The 15776-nt window shown below is 35.6% G+C and overlaps 1 pseudogene; it reads left to right on the top strand.

Annotated features, from left to right (window-relative positions):
• The first annotated feature begins 316 nt into the window (after nucleotides 1-316).
• On the top strand, nucleotides 317-1254 carry LOC143654982 (olfactory receptor 4K17-like; annotated as a pseudogene).
• Nucleotides 1255-15776: the final 14522 nt, after the last annotated feature.

Here is a 15776-nt window from a genome sequence, read left to right as displayed (position 1 = left end):
TGAAGATTAGAGTGTTTCCTTACTCCTATGAAGGTGAAGGATAAGCTTCTGGGCTCATAGATTCCTTAGGAGAAAGAAGCTATATATTTTGATTTTTACACATAAATTAGGGTTAGAGCTCTCCAAAGTGCAAGGTTTAAGTTCATCTCCTTGTCTTAGAGGTAACAGGGGATGACATTAAATTTCAAAATCAAATGGAAATGCTGAAGTACAGTTCAAAACAAAAATAAATTAAAAGTTTGAAAATTCCCATGGTGTTATTGCTCTCTTGTTTTTCTTTACAGGTGATTCAAGCATAAACCATAGAGTGCAGTCCATGGAGAAAGTCAATAAGCCTCTAGTATCAGAATTCATTTTGCTAGGACTCACAAATTCAAAGCATATTCAGTTTCTTCTCTTTCCACTCTTCTCTGTGATTTATGTAGCCACAGTTTTGGGGAAACTTCTCATTGTTGTCTTCGTGTTTTCTACCCCAAACCTGAACACCCCATGTACTTTCTCCTTGGGAACCTCTCCTTTGTGGATATGACCCTTGCTTCTTTTGCCACCCCTAAAATGATTGTGAACTTGGTTAAAAAGCATAATACCATTTGCTTTGCTGGATGCTTCATTCAGACCTTTCTCCTTCACTTACTGGGTGGGGTTGAAGTGGTACTGTTGGTCTCCATGGCATATGACAGGTATGTGGCCATTTGTAAGCCCCTACACTACATGACCATCATGAACAAGAAGGTGTGTGTTTTGCTGATAGTGGCCTCATGACTCTTAGGTTTACTTCACGCAGGGTTTCAGATACCTTTTGTTGTGAACCTGCCATTCTGTGGTCCTAATGTGGTGGACAGCATTTTCTGTGACCTTCCTCTGGTTACTAAGCTTGCCTGTATAGATACTTATTATGTACAGATAGACGTCATTGCCAAGAGTGGGATGATATCCATGAGCTTTTTCATGATTTTTCTTGTCTCCTACAGTCTTATCCTCATTATTGTTAAGAACCATTCTTCTAGTGGGCAGTCCAAAGCCCGATCTACCTTGACTGCTTACATTACAGTGGTAATTCTCTTCTTTGGCCCATGCATTTTCATCTATATCTGGCCCTTCAGCAACTACTCTGTGGATAAGTTCCTTGCTGTATTTTACACCATCATCACTCCCATCTTGAATCCAGTTATCTACATGCTGCGAAACAGAGAAATGAAGACAACCATGAAGAAACTCTGGAGTCCTTGTGTGGGTTCTAAACAAGTTACATAGGATTGAAATATATTTTATATAAAAGCAGATTGTTTCTACCTGTTTTCAAGGTTTCTCTTTCAGGTACAATTATTTGACCCATGCTGAGTAAGTCAAGAAGAATACAACCAGATTATAAACATCAGCTCTAAGGATGTCAAGCTAACATAAAATAAATTGACCATTGTTTTTGGAGATGCAAAATGATGCTATTGAGTTATGAAAATCAAGCAAAGATTTGCTTCTCCTTCAGCACAGCTGGTAAAAATATGATTTTTATAATTATGAAGTTGACATTGGTTTAAAGAGAAAGTAAAGAGTATCCTCAGAAAGTCCATCCTACATTTTCCTATAGCTGGAAAGATTTGGTCATTGCTGGGGGCCCAACATTGAGAAGATTCTTTTTCTTCTCAACAATATCAAATTTTGAGTAAATACTCATCTGTGGTACTTCATTAATAAAGCCTACAAAGCTTTGTTATTGCAACGTCTACCTATAACATCAAGACATATTTTACCTGTTGTCTACAAAATGGGAGCGTTTTGGTAGACCTCTGTAAAGGCTGCTAATATTATCAAAACTTACTCTCATCTTCCTATACAATAATACTGCATTTCAAAAAGGTATGCTTCTGATTCAAAAATTTTATTTCCCAGAAAATACACTTTTCTTTAGGAATAATATTAATTTAAATGTGATTTATAATAATAAGTTACACTATGAAAGTTGTTACTTTTAAGGGAAAGTGTGGAATTCCAATTAATAATCTTGATTTTCTGGAGTTTCTCTAGCTATAAATCTGCATATAATTTTAAGGACTTTTAGTTGCATTCCTTCTGAACTTATGATGATACAGGATATAAAATCAGCAGCTATACAATGTTGTGTTTTATCTTCTTAAGAAGTCTTTTTGTAGGTTAAGTACAATGTTGACAACAAAAATAAAATATGCATTTATTAGTAGCTTATTTTCTTCATTTTCATATAAACTTTCACTACAACTAAAGGAATAGAATGCAATGATCAAGAAGGTCTTACCACCTAGAGAACAAATTTCATTTGTGTCACCAACAGTGATTACAGAGAAGAAAAGAAGAAAATAATATTTCGTATTCAATAAACAAAAGCAAATATATTTTTAATGAAGTGAAGAAGTTGAACAGGGAGTTTTCTGGATGCCTGTTATGGTTATGAGCAAGTTATTTTAGAATGTTTTTATAAGAAATTCCAAATTCCCTAGAGATTCTTTTCTTCTGTCCTACATTCTTTCCTTCAGTCCTACAGAGCAAATTAAGGGGTTGTGAACATGAGCCATTACTTAAAGAAGCAGCAAAACAGATAGTAACTCACCTTCCACTTCTACTATAAGTGTACGCACATTAATACTTCCACCACTATCTCCCCAGTAAAAGTATAAACGAAATAAAAATGCTAGGTTCTGTGAAAGAAGTATTTCTGGTTCATTAAAAACAATTATCAGACTCTAGGAAGGAAAGTACAGTATTTAGAAAACTCTTTTGTGTTCCACAAACACAGATTTCTCTATCACATTACGTAACAAACAAACTACCCATTGCCAGAGGTGGAAGCACAGGGACTGCCAACAGGAAACACACAGCTTTGAAGAAACTTCTACTTGTTTATAGATCACCAACATACCTGATGACCCTTAATTTTCCCCAGTAAAACATTTCAAAAAACCTCCATTTCCTCCAGTTTTCTACATACCTGAGTTTTCACTACATTTTTGTCTTCCAATTACTGATTGAATCATTTTTCTTTGAAAATACATTATTTACAAGCACAAAAATAGAAAGAGGAACATATTTCCTTTTTTCAGCAATACAGATTATAATGGGAATACGAATATTGACTCCATATTTCTATAATATCCAGTTGAGGTTGAAATCCTGGAGAAATGATGTCTTCCAGGGCATGTAGATTTTGAAAAAGTAAGGTAAATTTACTAGAAGATATAGATTTTGTATGTTTTGATATGATTTTGCCCTTGCAAAATGTATGTACAGGGAACTAGCCAACAGGAAACACACAGCTTTGAAGAAACTTCTACTTGTGTGACTGGGAAATCAGTTATTGGGCTCTAACTAGAGTTCTAGACCCTGTAGTCAATGCTATCTAGGTTGCTTTTGTTTCCTAGATCCTAAAACAAATGCAATAGAATGGGTTGCCTTAATATAGGAAATTATTGACTCATGACTTATGAGGTTAGATGCTTATTTCCTCACAGGGTCAGTATTTTCAGGCTGCCCATCTCTCTTTGTAATTCCTCATCTTTTCTATCACATGGCAATGAACATGGTTGCTTATTCTTCCCTGTCTTTGTGTTCTGTTGACTACAAGTTTTTGCTGCTTCTACCTTGACTCCTCTCTCTGTGCTCTCCTAAAAAAAGATCTTAGTAATAAGGGTACTCCTTAACTAATGTAACCTCATCAAAAGTTCCTCTTTAGATTAAATTCACATGAACAGGAAAGGATTAAATTTAAGAATGTTTTTCTTGGATACATAACCCAAAAACACCACATAGGGCTATCATATTAAAAAAAAAGAATTAATTTATGTCTGTTCCACAGGAAGAAATAAGCAAATGTTCACAACAGCTTAAATTATAATTGCCAAATCTGAAGGGTCCTAAATGTTCATCCACCTGCAAATGGATAAACAATGATGGTGTGTTCTCACAAAGGACTATTTCTAAGCAATAAAAAGAAATGAACTAGAGGCAGGTGCTCCAGAATAGCTTCATAGCATCATGAGGAAATTGGGAGATCATCTTCTCAGAAAAACAGTTGAAAAACTGGAAAAAATTCCCCAAAATAATATTTAATATCTCTAAAAATTGACCAAAGGGTATAACATATATTGAGAATAATTTATTCAAGAAAATAGATGGAATCTCATTAAGAACGTTGAGATTCTGTGACATTTAAAACAGAAGCTGTTCCCATTCTCCCAAACTCTGGGTTTCGAAAGCTTTTACTGCACAGGTGAGTAAACCCATGAGGACAGACAGCCTCTACCCTCTTCTGGCTTAAATTCAGGGACCAGAGGTCCACTCCTCATGGGAAGGATTTGAAACTTGGTGGCTCCTTCTACTTCTGCTCTTTTGCTCAGTTTCTATTTTATGGAGATTCTTCCCAGGGAATCATGTCAAATTGGGAAGACTAGCAACTACATAGCTTTGCCTGAGAGAGCTGGATTTGTTTTTTTCTCTCTTTCACTTTCTTTCTCTCTATTTTTTTTTCTTCCTACTAGTGTTACTGGAAGGTTCTGTCAAAACACTAGTTGAACACAAACTAAAGGTGGTACAGAGACATGAGGAATAACGTATGAAAATGAATACAGATCTCTAAACAAACAGCAACACCAACAAATACAAATCCTGAAGAGGAGGGAAAACTGACTTCCAGAATTATTATATTGTAATATTCAAAATATTCAACTTTCATTAAAAATTTCATAAAACATACAAAGAAACTTAAATGTAAATACCATTCAAAGGAGAAATGAACAGAATTTCCCTGAAAGAACACAAATATTACTACCCCTGACTCCCCTGAAATTAAAACTTTAAACTAATTACCTTAAATTTGCTAAAAAGCCACAGGAAGTTATGGACAAAGAGTTAAATGAAACAAAGAGAATAATGTATGGAAAAGTAAATAATGTCAATAAATATTTAGAATTTATGAACAGGAACCAAAGAGAAGTTATGTAGTTAAAAATGCAATAGCTGAAATGTAAAGCTCACTAGGGGATTTCAATAGCGTACTTGAGCAGATAGGATAACTAAAATGCAAACCTGAAGATGGGTCAATTTAAATTATCCAATCTGAGAAAGTGTAAGATAAAAGAATAAAAAATCTGAAGAGATTAAAAGATCGATGAAGCACCATCAAGCATACCAATACTGGCAGAAAAAGAATCCCAAAGGGAGAAGAGGGAGAAAGAAAGGGACAAAAAAGTTATTTAAAGAAGTAATGGAGAGAACTTTTCAAGTTTATTAAAGATATAAGCATACGCATTCAAGAAGCTTACTAAACTGAAAGATGTATAAAGGGAAAAATCCATATCAAAACATCTTATAATCAAAATGTTCAAAACAAAGACAAAGAAAATTTTCAAAGCAGTAAGATAGAAGTGATTTCTCATGTTAAAGGACTTGTCATGAGATTAACAACATAATTCTCATTATCACTTAGAAAGTAGAAATGAAATAAGAATACACATTTAGCATGCTGGAATAAAGTCAAACAATAATTCAATATCCAGCAAAATTATCTTAAAAATCAAGGTCAAATCAAGATATTCCAGAGGAACAAAGGCTGAAGAAGTTTGATGTTAATAGATCCTGCCTACAAGAACTGTTAAACAAAGTTCTTCAAATAATTGTCCGAGCAGCATTATTTGAACAGACTCTTCTTTCCCCATTCCATAATCTTGACACCCTTGTTAAATATAATTGTTCATAGGTGGTAGGTTGAATTATGTACCTCAAAAAATGCATGTTTTTAAACTTAATCCAATTCCATGTAAGTGTTAACCCAGTATATGTAGTATCTCCAAAAATGCCATTTTTAGTTAAGTAGTGGCCAAACGCAGCAGTTTACACCTGAATGCATATTGCCTGAAACCACATATAAGGGAACAAATAAAAAACCTTACCTTATACTATATTTAAAAAAAATAGCATAAAATGTACCAATGACCTAAGTATAAGATCTAACACCAAAACCATCTTAGAAGAAAACAGTGACAAATATCCATGGCCTCGGATTTGAGAATTAAAATTTAAAAATAACAGTAAAAGTATGAGCAGCAAAAGAAAAATATGTAATTTGGACCTCAGAAATGAAATACTTTCGTACATCAAAGGTAATTATTGAAAAAATGAAAAGAAAATCTACAGAATGAGAGAAAATATTTGTGGATTATAGACATGATAAATGAATAGTAGTCACAATGTATAAAGAACTGTGAGAACTAAACAACAATCAAAAAAAAATAACCCAATTTTTTTTAATTGTTGAAAGATTTGAAATAAGCATGCCTGAGTGTTATTTCAGGTTTAGTGCCAGATTACTGCAATAAATATTGCAAGAAAGTAAGTCACACAAATGTCCTGCTCCCTAGTAAGCATGAAAACTATACTTAAATTACACTGCACTCTGTAAAGTATTCAATCACTAAGTCTAACAACCTTACGTACATACCTTAATTTAAAAATACTTTATTGCTAAACAATCTCAAACACTGCTGCTATATTACCAAATTAAAATGTAATATTCTAAATCCTTTGTTGTCATTTCAATAATGTTCAAAATATTTTCAGCAGGAGCAGATTCCATCTCAAGAAATCACCTTCTTTGCTCAACCACAAGAATCAACTCTCCATCCATTCAAATTTTGTTATGAGATTCCAGCAAGGTACATCTTCTGACTTCATTTATACCAATAGCTCTCTTGTTGTTTCCAGCAATTCTGCAGTTATTTCCTCCACTAAAGTCTTGAACCCCTCCAAGTTAGCCATGACAGTTGGAATCAGTTTCTTCTGAACTCTTGTTAATGTTGATATTTTGGGCTCTGTTCATCTAGAATGGTTAATCATTTTTGTAAGTTTTTCAATTTATTTGCCTAGATTCATCAAAGGAATCAGTGGCTATGACAGGTATAGCTTTACAAAAATTAATTTTTTAAAAGATCAGACTTGAGAGGCAAAATTATTCATTGATCCATGGGGTTGTAGAAGTTACCTTTTGATAGCAGACATGAAACCTACATTCATCTTGCTCTACATCTTCATCAGAGCTCCTGGGTGACCAGGTGTACTGTCAATAAACAGTAATCCCTTGGAAGGATTTTTTTCTTGAACAGTAGGTCTCAGCAATAGGTTTAAAATATTCAGTAAATCAATTTATAAATAGATGTGCTGTCACCAAGTTTTTTTGTTCCATTTATAGAATACAAGCCGAGTAGATTTAGCATGATTTAGATGGGATTTCCAGAATGATAAAAGACTTTTGCCTTTGACTTAAAGACACCAATTGCACTTTCCCCTTACAAGAGAAAGCCTGTCCTTTAAAGCATTGAACTAGCCATTGACTTCTCTCTAGTTGGTTCATCTACAGTGAAGCTCTGTTATTTGCATACCCACATTCATCAATTAACTTAGCCAGATCTTCTGGATAAAACACTAGATGTAAAAATGGCTGAATAGAGTAGCTTGAGATCAGCCCTGCTCCACTGAAAAGTTGTAGAAAGGACGGGAGGGCAGCTTTCGTGGGAGAGCCCTCTGCACCACATAGAGCATGACTATTTGCAGAAACTGTGGAACTGAGAAACACAAAGCTAGAGCCTGGCATGGATGTGTGGATCCAGTGTGAGTGCACAGATAGGAGCCTGGTACTAGGAAGTAAGCCACATTGTGTTCCTTGGGAATGCTACCCTCACTAGCACAGCCCTGAGACTGGCAACTCACTCCACACCCCATGCATCTGAATCCCCTCACCCACTCCCATTTTCCATGTTCCAGGTGCCCCTGTAGGGGCACTACCAGCTCTCAGTGCATGTACCTGCCCTACCCTCCCCACCTAATGCATCATAAATTCTGGAAAATGGCCCCCAAAATAATTAAATTCAGAGTTATGTAAGTAAAATGAAGTGATTTATGTGAATTTCCTATTAGAGATGCAGGTAAAGAGCAGAAAATCATTAAGTAATTACATTTATTATTATGAGGAGAGAATGTTGATCTTTTATTATATGGTAGGCACTTTGGTGCTAAAGTTTCAATAATAAAGAAGTCAAAGTATTCATATTCTTAAAAGGAAGTGAAAAATATATACCAGTAACTACATCAAAGAACTATGGAACAAAAAGGAGAAAAGAATAAGTTTGATTCAGTTTGTTAGGAAAAGCTCTTATTATGTTATTTAGGTATGGATATTGAATAAAAGGAATGTTGAAGGCAAGAGAATAAGTCATTGATTTGGGTGTACACATTTCTTCTTAATAGGTTGATAATTTCCTAAAACCATCCTTTCAGCCTTTTTTGAAGAGCTCTATTTTGCTACTAGATTAAAATCCATAAAATAAGCACCCAACTTTCAGTAGCCTATCTAATTTGGAGAATCTGAGCATATTTTAGTCTAAATAGGTATCTAAATTTAGGTTTTTGCTAGGTGTTATTGTTGTTGATTAAACTACAACCAATTCCAGCAGAGAAATTTTAAGAGCCAGAGTTGTTCATCATCTGTTTTTTAAAAAGTGACTGGATAGAATAAACCAGAGCTTGAAAAATTCAATTCTGTGTTAGATGATGAGGAAAATGATGATGATGATGATGATAATCCAGGCCTATCCTGTACTTATATTAAAACCCCATAGACCCCAGAAATAAGAACACTTGGTCTGAGTTTTACTTCAAAGGCACACCCATAATTGCCCCTACTTCCCTGTGCTTAGTTTCCCTTAATAATCTAATATGATGAGTAGTTCTGTCCAATTCTTCTCTCCAGTTGGAGGAGCACCAAGTCAATACTTACTTTGTTCATTATAAATTGGATTAAAAGCAAAGAATGAAGGAGGAGTTCTAGAAAAGGTGACTAGGTAAATGTGAGAGACCAACTTTGGATCCTGTTATTTTTCCAGAGGACTGAGAAAAGCAATGGAAGGTAGGGGGCAAAAAATATATATATATATTTGGGATAGGAGGAAAAATGAGTCTTAGTAAAGGAAGAGACTGAGGAATCTTGACAGTTGAGAGTGAAATTCAGAGATGCAGTCACAGTTCCAGCTTGTTATTATTGTTGTTGTTGTTGATTTTAATCTACTACAGAATATGCTCTTTATGACCTAATCAGTACCAGAGTCATCTGAATTGACAATAAACAGATGGAGCTATCATTTTTCTGGTCTCACAAAGCTATCCAGGAAAGTAATTTACTTAGGAAAGTTTATTCTAATTTAACAAGCAAAACATGCAACTAAACTACTCATTGTTGCTCTGGGAATCTTTAGCTTCTGTGCTCCCATAATTAACAGATCATTGAAACACATACAAAGGCAGGTAAGCCAATGGAGTGAGGACTCCTCAGTTGTTACTGATAAACACAAAGCCGTGTTCCCAGAGCCATGGGATAATACTAGAGTCCAGGAAAAACTAGGATCCTAAGTAAGATAAACTAGTGAGGTGAAGTCTTAGCACATAGTCATCCAATAGGCCATCCACAGGATCTAAACTGGAAGAACACAATCCATTCCAGCAACTAAATTAAATAGGAGAAGGTGGAGGAGCCAAGGAGGACCAAGTCAGCATCCTAAAGTCAGGGACGAACAAAGTGCTAGTTGAAGGAGTCCTAAACTTGAAATACATGTTTTCCCAGAGAAGATTTGCAAAATATTCTTTCTGGGTGGAGATTCACAACCACTGCAGGCAGGAGGAGGTGAGTTCTGGTGTGAGAAGTATGGGTAAAGTGCGAAGTAGCATTCTAACTCAATTGGGGTATTCCCTGACTTACAAAGTATTTCAGAAAGATTCAAATGCATGAAAACTTCCAAGTTCATGGCTGAAAATAGGAATCCTGTGATGTAATGATGAAAAAAGTTATTAAATTTCTTATGTAAAAGTGTTCTTGGCATGCATGGGGTCTTAAGCATTGTGCAAGGAGACTCTGATGAAGCAGCATATATAAATCATGTCAGAATTCTATTTGTTGAAGCTGCTGGTGATATACTTATTATAGCAAAGGTTAAATTAAAGCCCTTAAAAATGTAATATTGCTTGTTTTAAGGAGAAAATCATCATGACTAGCGTCAATTCCACACCAAAGAAAGATCTATTATTAACTAAGTCATGTGAGCATTTTGACCTAGGACAGCAGAGAATTCTACTCAAAAAACAACACAATACTGAGAAGTGACAAAATGTACTCATGTGATAACAGGGCAGCTATTTGAATTACCACCTTTTCTTTTCTTATGTAGATATTTACCTATTAATCCTAAAAACTGTACTTTCAAAAATCCCAGTATTTGAAAACTTGTAAATATACTCAGGATCATTGATCGGTTGTAAAAGTTCATGAGGCTATGCCTAAGATAAACATTAACTCTACAGTTCAGAAAACATAACTCTGGTGTCACAATGCCCTGAGTTTGAATTCCAGCCTATTATCTCTGTAAGTTTGAAAAAGTTAGCAAGAATGAAGTAAAATGTATTATTTGCCATCTATATTTAAGATGTTGTGCTAATTGCTTTTCACATACAGTTTCAATTAAAGTACTCAATCTCTCCAACTCACATTGCTTGTAGACAAGATGTTTTCATTTTGATATGGCACAATTCCTCCTCAAAAAGTCTGATGAGAGAAAAAACTTTGATGAGTAGACCCTGAGACCAGCTCTTCTTATGGTCTAACATTAACACTCCAGGTGGGATGGGCTTTAATGGCCATATTATCATGATCTTTGGATATTTCCTTTGTTATTTCTTTTACTCCATTAATAGCCTTTTTTTATTAATTAAAGAAAAAAAGAAATTAACACATTTAGAAATCATTCCATTCTACATATGCAACCAGCAATTCTTAACATCATCACATAGATGCATGATCATCATTTCTTAGTACATTTGCATCGATTTAGGAAAAGAACTAGCAAAACAACAGAAAAAGATATAGAATGTTAATATAGAGAAAAAAATAAATAAAATAATAATAGTAAAAAAAAACACAAAGAAACAAACAAACAGACAAACCAACCAAAAAAAAACCTATAGCTCAGATGCAGCTTCATTCAGTGTTTTAACATGATTACTTTACAATTAGGTATTATTGTGCTGTCCATTTTTGAGTTTTTGTATCTAGTCTTGTTGCACAGTCTGTATCCCTTCAGCCCCAATTACCCATTTTCTTACCCTGTTTCTAAGTCCTGTTGGTCTCTGTTACCAATGACATATTCCAAGTTTATTCTCGAATGTCAGTTCACATCAGTGGGACCATACAGTATTTGTCCTTTAGTTTTTGGCTAGACTCACTCAGCATAATGTTCTCTAGGTCCATCCATGTTATTACATGCTTCATAAGTTTATTCTGTCTTAAAGCTGCATAATATTCCGTCATATGTATATACCACAGTTTGTTTAGCCACTCCTCTGTTGATGGACATTTTGGCTGTTTCCATCTCTTTGCAATTGTAAATAACACTGCTATAAACATTGGTGTGCAAATGTCCGTTTGTGTCTTTGCCCTTAAGTCCTTTGAGTAGATACCTAGCAATGGTATTGCTCGGTCATATGGCAATTCTATATTCAGTTTTCTGAGGAACCACCAAACTGCCTTCCACAGTGGTTGCACCATTTGACATTCCCACCAACAGTGGATAAGTGTGCCTCTTTCTCCACATCCTGTCCAGCACTTGTCATTTTCTGTTTTGTTGATAATGGCCATTCTGGTGGGTGTGAGATGATATCTCATTGTGGTTTTGATTTGCATTTCTCTAATGGCCAGGGACATTGAGCATCTCTTCATGTGCCTTTTGGCCATTTGTATTTCCTCTTCTGATAGGTGTCTGTTCATGTCTTTTTCCCATTTTGTAATTGGGTTGGCTGTCTTTTTGTTGTTGAGTTGGACTTTTTTTGCTGCAAAGAATTTAATTTCAGTGAACTTCATAAACACAGCTTAAGATACCAAATGTCTGATTAGACCCTATTTGACAAGTCATTTGTCTGGTCAGACATGAAGTATTTTACATTCATGGTTGTGAACTGTGCATACAGGGCAGGATCCAGGGTGACGTAAAAAGAAGACATTAAAAACTTATGTACATAGGAGGTGTCCCTTATGCTTGCATTAGCTAGCTATGCTGTTTAACACATTACTCAAAATTTAGTGGTATAAAATAATACTTGTCCTGCAGTTTTCATGGGTCAGAAATTCACATATGACATAACTGGCTTCTCCAACTTTGGGTTTTTTATAAGGCTGCAGTCACCTCAGGGATCAGCTGGGTAGGATTCACTTGCTTCCTCACTCATGTGGCAGCTGGCAGGATTTAGTTTCTCTGATCCTGTTTGGTGGAGGCTTTAGTTTTTCATGAGCTGTTGGCCAGAAGCTTCCCTCTGTTCCTGGACTCATAGACCTCTCCATAGAGCATCTCATAACATGGCAGCTGGCTTCAACACAAGCAAGAGAGAGAGCTAGCAAAATGGAAGTCACAGTGTTTCGAAGCCTATACACAGAAGGAGCATCCCATCACTTTTGCCATATTCTGTTAATTAGAAGCTAGTCACTACGCCCAGCCCACACTGGGGAGAGGAGATAGCACAAAAGCCTTAATCCCAGGAGGTAAGGTTCATGGAGAAGCATCTTAGAAGCTGCTTTACAGTGGTTCCTAAGGTAATGTTTGAGATGGGATGAGTATTTTTCTGATCAAGTGATGATATCCAAAGGAAAGTGTCATTTCAAGGTTCATTCAAGCTCTAAACACTTTCATGTAAACAAGGGGCCTATGAGTCAAACATCGAGCCCAATAGGTAGAGGAAGTTTCCTCGCCTCGGCTGCACATGGTTTGCAGAAGTTTGGCTGGGGCCGAGATGAACCTGGGTGGGAGAGGCAGCAGAGCTAGTGCTGAGGGTGATGATGGTGGTGGCAGCGGCCCCATTAATAGCCTTTTAATGGTTTTTTGATTGAGGCCAGTTTTAGCTCTTGTGAGCATGAATAAAAAGAAGAAAATATTATAAAATTGTTGGCCAATGTTATGACCCTAAGGAATGTTAAAATAAAATGAGAGAGAGACTGGGATCAGGGGGTCTGAAGCTTTAGCAGTAAAGACAACAGACAACTCTATTCTTAACTAGTTCTTACTTATATACTGCAGGATTTAGGTGACTAAAAGCATACATACATTTCATGATAAAACAGAGTGCCTACTTTTCAGTATATTACTCCCTTCATACAAGAGATAGCTAACAAGACCTTGGGGTTTAAGAAAAAACAAACATTCTCTCCCTCCCAGGCTGTCCTTCAGTTCAGCAGATAACAGTTTCCAGAGTTTACTGTCAATGCCAGTCCAAAGCCAGTCACTCCCAATAAATTCTGCAGGTTTTCTATTAACCCTTGGCTCCTACATAAAAGTATTTCTCATATCCAATAAAGAATAAATGTAAAATGTCATTTTCTATCAACCCTAAGGGATGAGCATTTACGTTGCTCCTCCTGCCTTATTTTTGATACCCAAATCAGTTAAAGCAGTGTCTACACACACACATTTTCATATGTTGTTATTTTCATTGTGATGTGATAGACTACCATGATGTAGGTATTTTCATTTTAAAATAGAGTATTAATACCTTTAAATAAATCAGTTATAGTTTGAGTACCCTTTTCATAATAACCTCACCAATGTTAAGTGTTAACACGTTTTCAATATTTTCCTTAGGATGGGTGGGAATTGACATCTCATTGCTATTTTATTTTGCACTTTTCAGACTACTAATGAGATTATGCAATATTTCCTACAGGTTTGTCTGTTATTTTAAATAACTGTTATGTGACATGACTATTCATTTATACAACTTTTTTTGAAAATTTGCGGTGGCAACCTTGAAAATCAAGTGGGATGATTCTCTTCTGATTGTTGATATTAATGCTTTATTTCTCATACATTTTGAAACAACTTAGAGTTTCAAAACTTGCTTTTTTACTATTTTATAATATCTTTATCATTTCTTAAGGATATATTGTCATTTATGTTTACATTTTCTGAGTTTTCTATTTTCCTGTAAAAATTTCCCAGAGCATATATTTTTCCTAACTTTAGTTTCTAACTGAAAATAATTATACTTTTAAATTTTTATGTTTAGTCTATGTGAAAATATTTTGAACACAGCATGAAGTAGGAACAAACCTTGTTTTCATCCATGTAAATAAATTCTTTGTCACCAGTGAGTTGTGGTTGTGATTCTAAAGACCAATACAGGACAAAATACTTTCCAAAGATGTCTGTGATATGGTTCAGCCAAAAGAATCACACAAGAGTCTCAGCATGAAGTCTTCAAGGTCTCTTAGAACAAACTGGACCATAATCTTAGAATTTTAGGAATAAAAAATATCATGCAGAAAGCTTTTGGATCTATATGTCCTGTACCTCTTGGTACTCTGAGAAGGCTGCATTTCGTCCCAAAACTAGCCATTCTCTTACCTTTCTACACTACTGAATTCTTTCTCACACATTCTGAAACTAGTAACCAAGAAATTATTATGAAACAGTGGAGAGAACAATTTCATGCTCAATGTTTCTGTAATATTCTTTCATGTCATAAGAATCTGTAAAAGATACAGACTGTAGTTACAGAAATACAGCCAATAGAAATAGAAGCAGAGTGACTAAGGATGGCCAAAAGGACAGAGCAGTTATTTTTAACTAGGGGAAACTTTGCCCTATAGAGAATATTTGGCGATCTGGAGACAATTTTTCTTTGTTACAGTAGAAGGTAGACTACTGTCATCTAGTTGGTAGGGGTCAGATGTACTTGTAAATATCCTACAGAACATTGAACAGCCTCTGCAAAACAGAATGTCTGCTCTAAAATGCCAATAATGCTCAGAAATACTGGAATAAAGGAATGTAATAGAGTGAGTCATAAAGAGTTGAGTATCCATTGATTTTTTACCTGAATTATAAATTAAAATATTAAGCCAGAGTTTTAGCTATCACATTGCTACAAGAAAGTTAATATTTTGTGTGACTTTAGGAAGTGGCTTGTGAAATTCATTTAAAAATGATTTGGGGTGGTATCAGATACTTTTCTTTGTAATGCACATGCTAGTTGACTGGACTAAGCCTATTCAGAAGGGAAGATGCTTTGCCTACACAGTTTTCATGGGGGTAATAAGGCCCTTATACCCTCTGGTCAAGGTGGGGGGAGCGGAGAATTTGGGAAAAAGAAGAAGCACACCAAGTTTGGTGATTATGGGGCACTAGGAGAGAAAAGAAGGCATTTATGAGGTCTTCTTCCAAGAGCACTGCTCTGGCAATTTTTTGCTGCATTAAAAACTACCCCAAAGCTTAGTGGTTTAAAACATTTATTATGAACTTGCATAGTTCCATAGGTTGTTTGGTTCAGATAGGTAATTTTACTTGGGTCTATATTGCAGTTGTAGCACATGACATGATTGGGCTTGAGTCATCCTAAGCTTGAGTCATCTTGGAAATCCTAGTTTGGATTCCCAAGATGGCTCATATGAATGGAAATGATGCTGTCTTCTGGAACCAATCTGGGACTACTGAACAGAATTCCTTCATGTGACCTTTCCAGGTAGCTTAGGCTTCTCTCGGGATAGTATCAAGAACGAATTCCTAAAAGGTCTAGGCAGAAGCTTCAGAGTTCTTGACTAGATGTAGACGTTATGCAACCTAATCTCTACCACACTCTATGGATAAGAGCCAAGTAATTAGTCAATGCAAACTCAGGTAGAGGAGAACCACACAAGTGAGTCAGAGCTGGGATATTTGCTACGCTAG

The sequence above is a fragment of the Tamandua tetradactyla genome, chromosome 14 (assembly GCF_023851605.1).
Source record: "Tamandua tetradactyla isolate mTamTet1 chromosome 14, mTamTet1.pri, whole genome shotgun sequence".
Taxonomy (NCBI): Eukaryota; Metazoa; Chordata; class Mammalia; order Pilosa; family Myrmecophagidae; genus Tamandua; species Tamandua tetradactyla.
Note: the sequence above shows the minus strand (reverse complement) of the source record. Positions and strands in the feature narration are given on the sequence as shown.